Source organism: Schistocerca cancellata, chromosome 3, assembly GCF_023864275.1.
Source record: "Schistocerca cancellata isolate TAMUIC-IGC-003103 chromosome 3, iqSchCanc2.1, whole genome shotgun sequence".
NCBI classification, from domain to species: domain Eukaryota; kingdom Metazoa; phylum Arthropoda; class Insecta; order Orthoptera; family Acrididae; genus Schistocerca; species Schistocerca cancellata.
This window is the reverse complement of record NC_064628.1, coordinates 700,240,027-700,251,307: the sequence shown is the minus strand read 5'-3', so window position 1 is coordinate 700,251,307 and position 11,281 is coordinate 700,240,027.

Here is an 11,281-nt window from a genome sequence, read left to right as displayed (position 1 = left end):
AGAATCTAAATCGTCAGTGCATACATCAGGAATCTGGCTATGCTTCCGTTAGTTGGATATTACATGATGAAATACACGTATTCATATGTCATGAAATATGCATAAAATTTTGAGATGAAATACCCATATAATCTATACCACAGCATATTATGGGGTCCAAGGAACCTTCCTTGATACGACACATTGAGAGATTAGGAAGCAGATGAACACATCACACTCACTTTTCTCAGTGTCAGGTGACAGAGGATTTAGGTTCACTCTGTAAAGATTTTACCAAGGAAGACACCGTGGTTACTGTGGGTGGGGCAGGCAATAGTACTGACAGAGATCCTGGGTACAATATAGAGTAAAGATTGCATCAGCAAGGAGACATACCAGTGTTGGGTTTGTGTCTGTTCTGTGACGCCATGGCCGACCTCATTTATACTCTTCTGCCTGGAGAGTTAGTTTGGAGTTGGAATGGCTACTTGGGTTGGGTGCGGGGTCACCTATTGGTTTGGTTCCTGTTGATTCTCTCAGTACGTGGGATTATACTAGATATGGCCTACACCTCAACAGGAAAGGGAAGGGTAAACTGGGTGCGCTAGTAGCAGGAAATGAAAAGGGGGAGGCACTGCCATGACTGGTAATATACCAGTGGTCATAGGTGTTGGAGCAGCACCTTTTTTAGGATAGGTAGGACAGAACGAAGTCAAGTTCTGAGGGAAGTACAGATTGAAACAAACCTTCAGTTTGAGAAAGAAATCAAACACCATAATCCTGGCACATTGGATCTGCGAACACAGTTGTTGGTTAAAAATTTACAGCAATCAGCAGACATTTTATTTCCACCCGATTTCATCTCGGTAAATGTGAAATGGCAACTGTCTTTAGTGCATCAAAATATTCGAGGGCTTCGAAGTAAAATTAATGAACTACTTATGTCCATTGATGAATTAGAGTCATCGAACCCAGTTGATATAATCAGCCTCTCTGAACATCACGTGACCACTGGTATAGAGATGTTAAACCTTACAGAATTTAAGTTAGACTCTTACTTCTGTAGATATAATATGGAGAATGGAGGAGTTGCCAAATTTGTTAAAAAACAGTTTTAAATTTAAGAATATTGACATTAATGAATTTTGCTTAGAGCAGCACTTAGAAGCGTCTTCAACAGAGATAGAATTTGATAATAGGTCCTTTATAATGGTAGCCATATACAGAACACCTTCAGGAAATTTCAACCTGTTTATAAACAGTCTAGAAGATTTATAATCTCATCTAAAATTAAAAAACAAAGGACTAGTGGTTGCTGGTGATTTTAATACAGATGTCCTGAAAAACACTGTCAGTGACACAGTTACTGAAATCAGTTACGTTGTCATTCAATTTAATTTCTACTGTAAATTTCCCAACGAGGGCATACAAATGTTCTAAGACTGCCAGTGATAATATGTTTATAGACAATTCTAGGCAACTAACCCACATTACAAAACCAGTAGTAAATGGGCTATCTGACCATGACATGCAACACCTAACATCGAATTTTGAAAATTGTCAGGGTATAACATCTATGAGAAGGCCAATAAAACAGTCAAAAACTGAGAAATGTAGGAGATTGCTCAAAGAAATTAATTGGGTGGATGTTTACAGCATCTAAGACACAAATGGAAAATACAGAACATTCATTAATAAAGTTAGGACCTTATTGGAAAATTGGTTTTCCCTGAAGGTAACTTAAATTAAGCAGAAGTCTAATAACAAACCATGGATCACACAAGAGATAAAGATATTACGTGAGACAAAAGGGAAACTCTATCTGATATGTAGGGACACCTTTGATACTAGCATTATAGCTCATTACAAAAATTACTGCAAAATATTCAAGAAGTTTATCCAGAAATCTAAACTCCTGCATTATGAGAAGAAGATAAATACATCCAGTAATAAAATAAAAACAATATGGGATATAGTTAAGTCAGAGACAGGTAGGACCAGAAATGAGGAGGAACAAAAAGCTCTAAAAATAAATGAAACCCTGGTAAAAAACGCATGTTGTGTCGCAAACCATGGCGCTATTCGTCCACGAGACTCAGAGGGCCATAGACACAGGTTCCCGGGCAGATGCCGTGTTTCTTGACTTCCGCAAGGCGTTCGATACAGTTCCCCACAGTCGTTTAATGAACAAAGTAAAAGCATATGGACTATCAGACCAATTGTGTGATTGGATTGAAGAGTTCCTAGATAACAGAACGCAGCATGTCATTCTCAATGGAGAGAACTCTTCCGAAGTAAGAGTGATTTCAGGTGTGCCACAGGGAATGTCGTAGAACCGTTGCTATTCACAATATGCATACATGAACATGTGGATGACATCGGAAGTTCACTGAGGCTTTTTGCGGATGATGTTGTGGTATATCGAGAGGTTGTAACAATGGGAATTTTTACTGAAATGCAGGAGGATCTGCAAAGAATTGACACATGGTGCAGGGAATGGCAATTGAATCTCAATGTAGACAAGTGTAATGTGCTGCGAATACATAGTGAGAATTATCCCCTATTATTTAGCTACAATATAGCAGGTCAGCAACTGGAAGCAGTTGATTCCATAAATTATCTGGGAGTATGCATTAGGAGTAATTTAAAATAGAATGATCATATAAAGTTGATCGTCGGTAAAACAGATTCCAGACTGAGATTCATTGGAAGAATCCTAAGGAAATGCAATCCGAAAACAAAGGAAGTAGGTTACAGTACACTTGTTCGCCCACTGCTTGAATACTGCTCAGCAGTGTGGGATCCGTACCAGATAGGGTTGATAGAACAGATAGAGAGGATCTAACAGAGAGCAGCGCGCTTCGTTACAGGACAATTTAGTAATCGCGAAAGTGTTACGGAGATGATAGATAAACTCCAGTGGAAGACTCTGCAAGAGAGACGCTCAGTAGCTCGGTACGGGCATTTGTTGAAGTTTCGAGAACATACCTTCACCGAGGAGTCATGCAGTATGTTGCTCCCTCCTACGTATATCTCGCGAAGAGACCATGAGGATAAAATCAGAGAGATTAGAGCCCACACAGAGGCATACCGACAATCCTTCTTTCCACAAACAATACGAGACTGGAATATAAGGGAGAAGCAATCCCTGTCACTGATAGCATGGGGTTGTCAGGTTCAGTAAATAATGCAGTGGAATATCTGAGACCAGTGCACACAAGCAATCTCAGTAAAATGGAATTGACACTTACTTCACCCAAAGAAATATAATCGATCATAAAGTCCTTGAAATCAAAGCATTCTACCGGTTATGATAACATATCAACAAAGTTAATAAAAGAGTGTTCATGTGAGCTTAGTCATATCTTAAGTTATTTGTGTAATCAGTCACTTATCGCAGGAACATTCCCAGACTGGCTTAAATATGCTGAAGTTATACCTCTCCACAAGAAAGGGGGTAAAGAAATGCCAACAAATTACCGACCAATCTCCTTTTCCCAGCTTTTTCAAAAATTTTTGAAACGGTTATGTTCAAGTGTCTACTTAAGCACCTTAGTGAAAATAACATACTGTCAAAGTCACAGTTTGGTTTTCATAAGAGTTCTGATATTGAGAAGGCTATTTACACTTACAGTGAAAATGTCCTTAATTCATTAGACAACAAATTAGAGGCAACTGGCATATTCTGTGACCTGTCAAAGTCTTTTGACTGTGAATCACAGCATTCTTTTAAATAAATTAAAATATTATGGCATTACTGGTAGTGCTGCAATGTGGTTTCAGTCATATCTTACTAATAGAAAACAAAGGGTGTCATTACGTAACACTTCAGCAGTAGGCAATCAGACATCATCTGGCTGGGAAGAAATTACATATGGTGTTCCCCAAGGTTCCATACTGTGGTGTCACCGCCAGACACCACACTTGCTAGGTGGTAGCCTTTAAATCGGCGGCGGTCCGCTAGTATACGTCGGACCCGTGTGTCGCCACTGTCAGTGATTGCAGACCGAGCGCCTCCACACGGCAGGTCTAGAGAGACGTCCTAGCACTCGCCCCAGTTGTACAGCCGACTTTGCTAGCGAAGCTACACTGACAAATACGCTCTCATTTGCCGAGACGATAGTTAGCATAGCTTTCAGCTACATCAATTGCTACGACCTAGCAAGGCGCCATTTCCAGTATATTGAGATTGCACTTATGTATCATCAAGACCGATGTTCTCCAATTATGGAATAAAGTTAAGTATTACATCAACTACGTACTTTGGTCCACTACTTTTTCTTGTGTATATTAATGACCTGTCATCTGTTACATTACCAGTTGCCAAGTTTATCTTATTTGTAGATGATACAAACATTGCAATAAACAGTAAATCAAATATAAATTTAGAAAAGGCAGCTAATCAAATTTTTACTGGCATTAATAAATGGCTTGTAGCCAATTCACTGTCATTAAACTTTGAAAAGACCCACTATATGCAGTTCAGAACTTCCAAGAGATTTCTTTCTAGTGTGTGTATAAAATATGATGTCACAGAAATAGGAGAAGTTGAGAATGTAAAATTCTTGGTGTTACAACTTGATAATAAATTCAGTTGGGAGTGACATACTAACGAACTGGTAAAGCACTTAAACAAGTCTGTGTTTGCACTGCAAATGATGTCAGACACAGTAGATATAAATATAAAAAACTGGCATATTTTGCTTATTTTCACCCCATTATGTCACCCATTTTTTATTTTCTAATTTCATTTTTGTAATGTGTTTATGTGACATGTTCCACACCCAGGAGGATCCTCTCTTTTGTGGCAGTATGGAATGAATAATTAATAAAAATAATAATAGTATAAATCCAAAATCTGTATTTCCCCAATTGTACTCGTATGTCATAAAAATAACAATTTGTTGTTCATAGCTAGTTCATTGATGTGTTTCCAATGTTTACTTGACACTGTACTTTGGTGTCATATTTTGGGGTAACTCCACAAACTGAGAAAAATTTTTTAGAGTAGAGAAGCGTATAATAAGAGTAATGTGTAGTGTAAATCCAAGAACATCATGTCGAAACCTATTCAAAGAATTGGACATACTAACCACAGCTTATCAGTATATTTATTCCTTAATGAAGTTTGTTGTAAATAATACATCTCTTTTTCCAACTAACTGCTTAATACACAGTATCAATACTAAGAATAAGAACAATATACATAAAAATTTAAAATCACTTACCCTTGCCCAGAGAGGAGTTCAGTATTCAGCAATGCATATTTTCAGTAAGTTACCGGCAACCATTAAGAGTTTAGTTTCAGACAAGGCACAATTTAAATATAATTTAAAAGAATTTTTGGTGGCCAACTCCTTCTGTTCCATCCATGAATTTCTCAACAAGTGCAGTAGACCATTTTAATGAAAATTTATTATACTTTAATTTTTGACAATAATTGGTTGAAAGAGCCAAGTAACTAGCTACTGTGTGTATGATGGATTTAATAAGAGCAGATGTAAGTATTAAACCTGTTAATATTAGAAGTTTAATTTTAATTCATATACATAATTTTCTGTTTATTGACTGAGGATCATTAAAATTAATAAAACTCAAGTTTCTCTAATTTAATTTTTGTAATGTGTTTATCTGACATGTTCCATACCCAGGAGGATCCCCCCTTTTGTGGCAGTATGGAATGAATAATTAATAAAAATAATAAAAGTACAAATCCAAAATCTGTTTTTCCCCAATTGTACTCGTATATCATAAAAATAACAATTAGTTGTCCATAGTTAGTTCATTGATGTGTTTCCAATGTTTACTTGACACTGTACTTTGCTCGCAAATGGCAGATATACATTATGTGGTTTCTGTAAGTGTAACTCCATAAAATCTTATACAAATATGTTATTGCACTATGAAGAGTTGAAGAGAATCTAATCACATCTAGTCCCTCATCTCCTACAGTATTACAATTGTTCTTGTATCTGGTATTTCGACATCTGCATCCACATCTGTACACTGCAAGCCAAATTAGAGTGTGTGGTGATGGCTTCTTATGATATTACAGTCAGTATCCCTCTTTCCTGTTCCACCTACGAACAATGCGTGAGAAATACTAAAGTAGATAAACTTCCTTTCAAAGTCTCTAATTTTCCCGTCGTGGCCATTTTGTGAGACACGTGTGGGAGGATGTAATATGGTGCCCGACTTTCCTTCGAACGTATGCTCTCAAAATGTTAATAGTAACTGTCTCTGTGACACACTACACCTCTCTTGTAGCGTTTGCCTCTGGGGTTTGTTGAGGATCTCCATAATCTTTTCGTACCCACTAACGACACCGTGACGAAATGTGCCGCTCTTCGATGGGTATTCTCTGTCTCTGTTAATTCTGCTTGGCAAGTGTCCCAGGATGATGAACAGTACTCAGTAATTGGTCGATCAAGTGTTTAGTGAGCCACTTCTTTTGTGGATGAATTACATTACCCTAACATTCTTACAATGTTCATCACCTCTTTCAAATTGTCACGTGAACGACAGATTGGGTGATATCGAAGTAAGTGACCAAGGGATAGAAAAGCAACTGAAATAGCTCAACAAAGAAAAGTCCACTGGATTTGACGCGGTACCAAATCGATTCTACGCCGCATATGCAAAAGAATTTGCCCCTCGTCTAGAAGGAGTGTACCGTAGACTTGTAGAAAAACTATGCGTTCCTAATGACTGGAAAAAGACATAGGTCACTCACGTTTTCAAGAAGGATTGTTCAACAGGTGCTCAGAACTATAGGAGCATGTCTCTGACGTCAGTCTGTTGTAAAATTTTATGTCATGTTTTACGGCTGCTAATTATGACATTTCTGGAGACCGAAAATCTTCTCTGTAGGAATCAACATGGGTTCCGTAAAAAACGATCGTCTGAAATCCAAGTCGCTCAGTTCGTCCACGTGACCAAGAAGGTAGTAGTTGCCGGTGCAAGAGGTTTTCATTGAGTTTTGTAAGGCATTCGATACAGTTGCTCGCTGCCGCTTATTGAACGAAACACAATGTACGGAATATCAGACAAATGAAGTTTCTGGGAAACAGGACACAGCATATCATTCTTAATGGAAAGAAGTATGAAGAGGCAAACGTAACTTCGGACGTACCGAAAGGGAGTTTTACAGGGGTGTGCGCCAAGAGAGTGTTATAGGTCCATTACTTTTCACAATATGTACGTACTTTTCACGACGTAGTAGATAACGTCAGAAGTCACATGGGGGTTTTCGCGGCTGATACTGTTGCATAAAGATAAGTCGCAACACTAGATAATTGTAGCGTAATGCAGGAAGACCCACAAAGGATAAACGCTTCGTACAGGGAGTGGCAATTGCCCCCAATATAAACAAATGTAACGTACTGCGTACACATAGACACGATTGCAAAACAATCACTGGGAACAGTTACTCTCATAAAGCGGCTATGAGTATGCTTACAGAGCGATTTAAAGTGGAGCGAGCACACAAAACTAATCGCAGGAAAGGAAGATGCCAGACTGAGAGTAATTGGAAGAGTCCTCAGGAAATGTAGTTCATCAACAAAGGAGGTAGCTCACAAAACTCTCGTTGGACCAATACTTTAATATTCCTCATCAGTATGGGATCAGTGCCAGGCAAGACTGATATAGGAAATAGAGAAGATCCAAAGAAAAGCAGAAAGTATCGTTCCAGGTTCATCTAGTAATCACGAAAGCATCGCGGAGAAGATCAACCAACTCCAGGGGCACACGCTGCAAGAGATGCGTTTTGCATTACCGTGTAGCTTACTGTCAAAGTCCCAAGAAGGTGCGTTCCTTGAAGGGTCAATAAATATATTGCTTCTCCCTACATAAGTCTCGCAAAAAGACCATGAAAATAAAATTGCAGAGATTCGAGCCCACGCAGAGACTATATGGGATTGGAACAGAAAACGTAGAAAGTGAAAGTGCAACACAAAGTACCTCCCGTCACGCAACACAAGGTGGCCTGCAGAGTATAGATGTAAACGTCGATGTAGATGTGTTGTTAATAGTAATGGCCCTACAACAGTCCCTTTGGATTTTCCAGAAATTATCTGCAAATCTGCCGGTTTAGTCCTGCTAAGAATAACATACTAAGTTTTGTTTCCTATAAAGTCTTGAATACAGTCATAAATTTGGGTCAATACTCGGGTAAGTTCGTATTTTGTTCTCTAAATGACAACGCAGAACTGTATAGATCACTTTCCATAAGTCAATGAATATGGCACCAACCTGGACGCTTTTGGCTACCACGTCTGGATTTCATAGACGAACAGAGCGAGCTTGTGTTTCACAAGATCTCATTTTATTTACATGCCACACATGAAGAAAGTAACAAAATATGGGTTATTTTTCTCGTCAAATTCTGCGTAAGTGTCAAAGGGGGCTTGTAATTGGAGGAAATGCCTCTCAAGCACTTGTGCAGTGATTGTGTCTCGAGGTTCAGATGTCGACTGCAGTCTACCCCAGGTTCTCATTCAACTCTCATGCATCACTTGGTACTTGCACAAGGGTTCTCGTGTTGATGAGATTCTCCCAAAAGTGGGCTACCTGCGCAGTGAGGCCCAGCGTGAAGCTGCTTGACCCAGCGCGGAAAATATCCCCTTGTTATGTAACGAGGGGTGGAACCCCTCTGTCTACCTATTGTTGGTTGAAATCGAGGAGTTCATGGTGTGTGGGGCCTTGATGTTGTCTGTGAGTCAGCGTAGGATTACCCACTAACATGGACCCATCGATGTGATAGAAGTGGACAAAAAGCAATGCAGAGCAGCAGTTTTAAGGACAGAGGGGATAAGTGCCAAGACAATCGCCAAGGGAAACAAACCTCCTAGACGGTCTGGGCAGGCATTAGGAGCAGTGGAGGATTTCTTGCTATCTGAGAGATTTCATGCAACAGTAGGTTATGTTAGTAGTGATTATTATGCATCTAGATACCGTGTAAGACGGTGCTCGTCATAGCAAGATCGACATGTGCAGCAGTACAGTGCACTGATGTGTGCCCATCTGCTGCACCATGTCAGTGGTGACGTTAGCCAGCGGCAGCACGCTGGTATTCAGCCTCTTCTATTACTGCGTGACACAGTTTTTATGCAGCTGGTCTTCGAGCAGGGCTGCCTGTGCGGAGAGTTATGTTGTGTCCTCGTCAGTGAGCTCGCGCTTTCGTCATGAGTGCCGCTTTCTTCTCTTCCTTGGCGCAGGTCACCCCTATGGTTTGCCATTGCCCAGGGGCGACCAGGTCTTCACGATGTCTGTTTCTGTGGCGCCAGGAACCATTACGACTGTCTTCTTGGCGACGGCCTTTTGCGATGGTGCAGGAGCGGTCGCCGGGTTTAGCACCTCTGCAGCTGGTCTGAGGCCTTGTGTGAGCTCCGTGTGCAGTTTTCTCAAGACCTCCTTCTCAGCAGTGAGGGTACCTGCAAAAGCGGCCCTCTCTGTCGCTATGACGCCTTTAAGGGCTGCTGTGCCCCCTCTACGATGGCGCGAAGGTTGTTACTCGTCTTCTTTCCAAGAACGGGAGGTGCTTCCCAACCGACCGCCTTCGACTGTTTTTCCTGCTGTCAGAGGGGAAAGACTACCGTGCTGTCCCTTTGCTGCGCCGGGCTGTTCTTCGCCGTTACGGCCGCAGCCGCCGCGCCACCGTCGGCCGTCTGTGGCTTGAAGAAACCGGGCAGCCACGCCAGCTGGCGACATGTGGCCCACCACACCGAGCGCGGGTCGACGAAAGGTATCTGCCGCGGTCGCAGGTGAGGCTGTTCTGCCCACCGAAGCACTTTATACGCTGGGCTGCATAGTAGCAGTACCTGGCGACATGGCTCTCGATCTGGCTATTGTAGCACTGGGGCCGAGGGTCTGTGCCGGTCGGGAGAGCTTCCACTGTCACAGGGAAGCCCAGCAGCTTTCTGAGAGAGAATACGTGACTTGCGCCGTCTGTCGTTTGCACCGCAACGGTCAATAGCGGCGGTACCTTCCCGTTGGTCCTGTTATGCCGGCTTACAGCTGCATTGCCAAACCCAGCACGTAACAATCCTTCCTGGACTGCCGCTTCACCACAGCACCAAGGCAGCCCGCTCAGGAGCGCTTTGGTCGTCTTCTCTCTTCTCTGTAGAGTCGTCTTCTCTCGGGCCAGTGGCGTATCGGCGACATGGGTGACCACAGCGCTCTTGATTGCTCTGTGGTCAGCCATGCTCGCTGCTTGGACGCAGATCAGTGAGTTTGAGTCAACAGATCCGAAAATCATTTCACGCCTAGATTACCTCGACAGAGTGTCAAACAGTACTGTCCACCCGATATCTCTCCACTCGATGTACCAAGGAGGGACAGGCTCAGATCCTTCTCTGCGGTTCTTCTTGGGTCGACCGCTAGCCTCCGAGAGCTGTACGACTGACGGCCACTTCTGGCATTGCTCGTGGTGTAGCGTGGAGAAACACGACAATTTTCTTCATTGTGACAGCAATACCGCAATTTGCTGTATTCGCCACTAACCACAGCAAGATACCTCTTCACGAGGTCTCTCCGTCTGCCTTAGTTGTGGAGCACACGGCAGCAGCAGTCTGCTTGCCTGCTGCCTCAAGCCGAACTTCCTCTATAGAGGTAGCACACAATGGGGACAGTGGTGCCAACTGGTGCTGCCTGCGATTTCCAGCGAGCCAGAATGAATTACACATTCTTTTCCCACTTTCGGTGCACCAGTTTGCAAAGCACTGTGCTGATGTAATCGAAGCGCACGCCCTGCAATCTTTCTCAAACGATTTTACGGAAACTAATAAGCCAAAAAATATTGTCATGTTACATGAAGCTTTATATGTCAGCTTTATGGTCAAGTGCCCACAATTTCGGTAATCGTCATACTTAACGTAATATTCCCATTTAAATACGGCTCTGCATGAAATTCGAGAAGGTGAAGGTGAACTGCATTTATTACATGTAATGACAAGAGTGATCACGCAATGGAGTAATTTGTGGAATTCGTTGAATTTGTGAACACAATGTCAAAACTGGCAAATCACAGTACTACTTCTACCAAAGGGGAAATGAGAACAGAGACCAAAGCAAATCTACACATTTGTTGTGAAATACATCAAGGATGAAATTTCGCATACAGTTAAGGAACTACATCTGTTGTCTGCAGTACGTAATGGCCAGAACAGAGACTATAATGTTGTTCGATTTTTGGCTCGTTTGCTGCTGCAAGTCGATTCAATAAAATGGTCCATTAATTTCCTGTCAGGCGCCACTTATACCCTCTCTGTAATATTTGGAGTGGTGAAACGATTAATTCGGC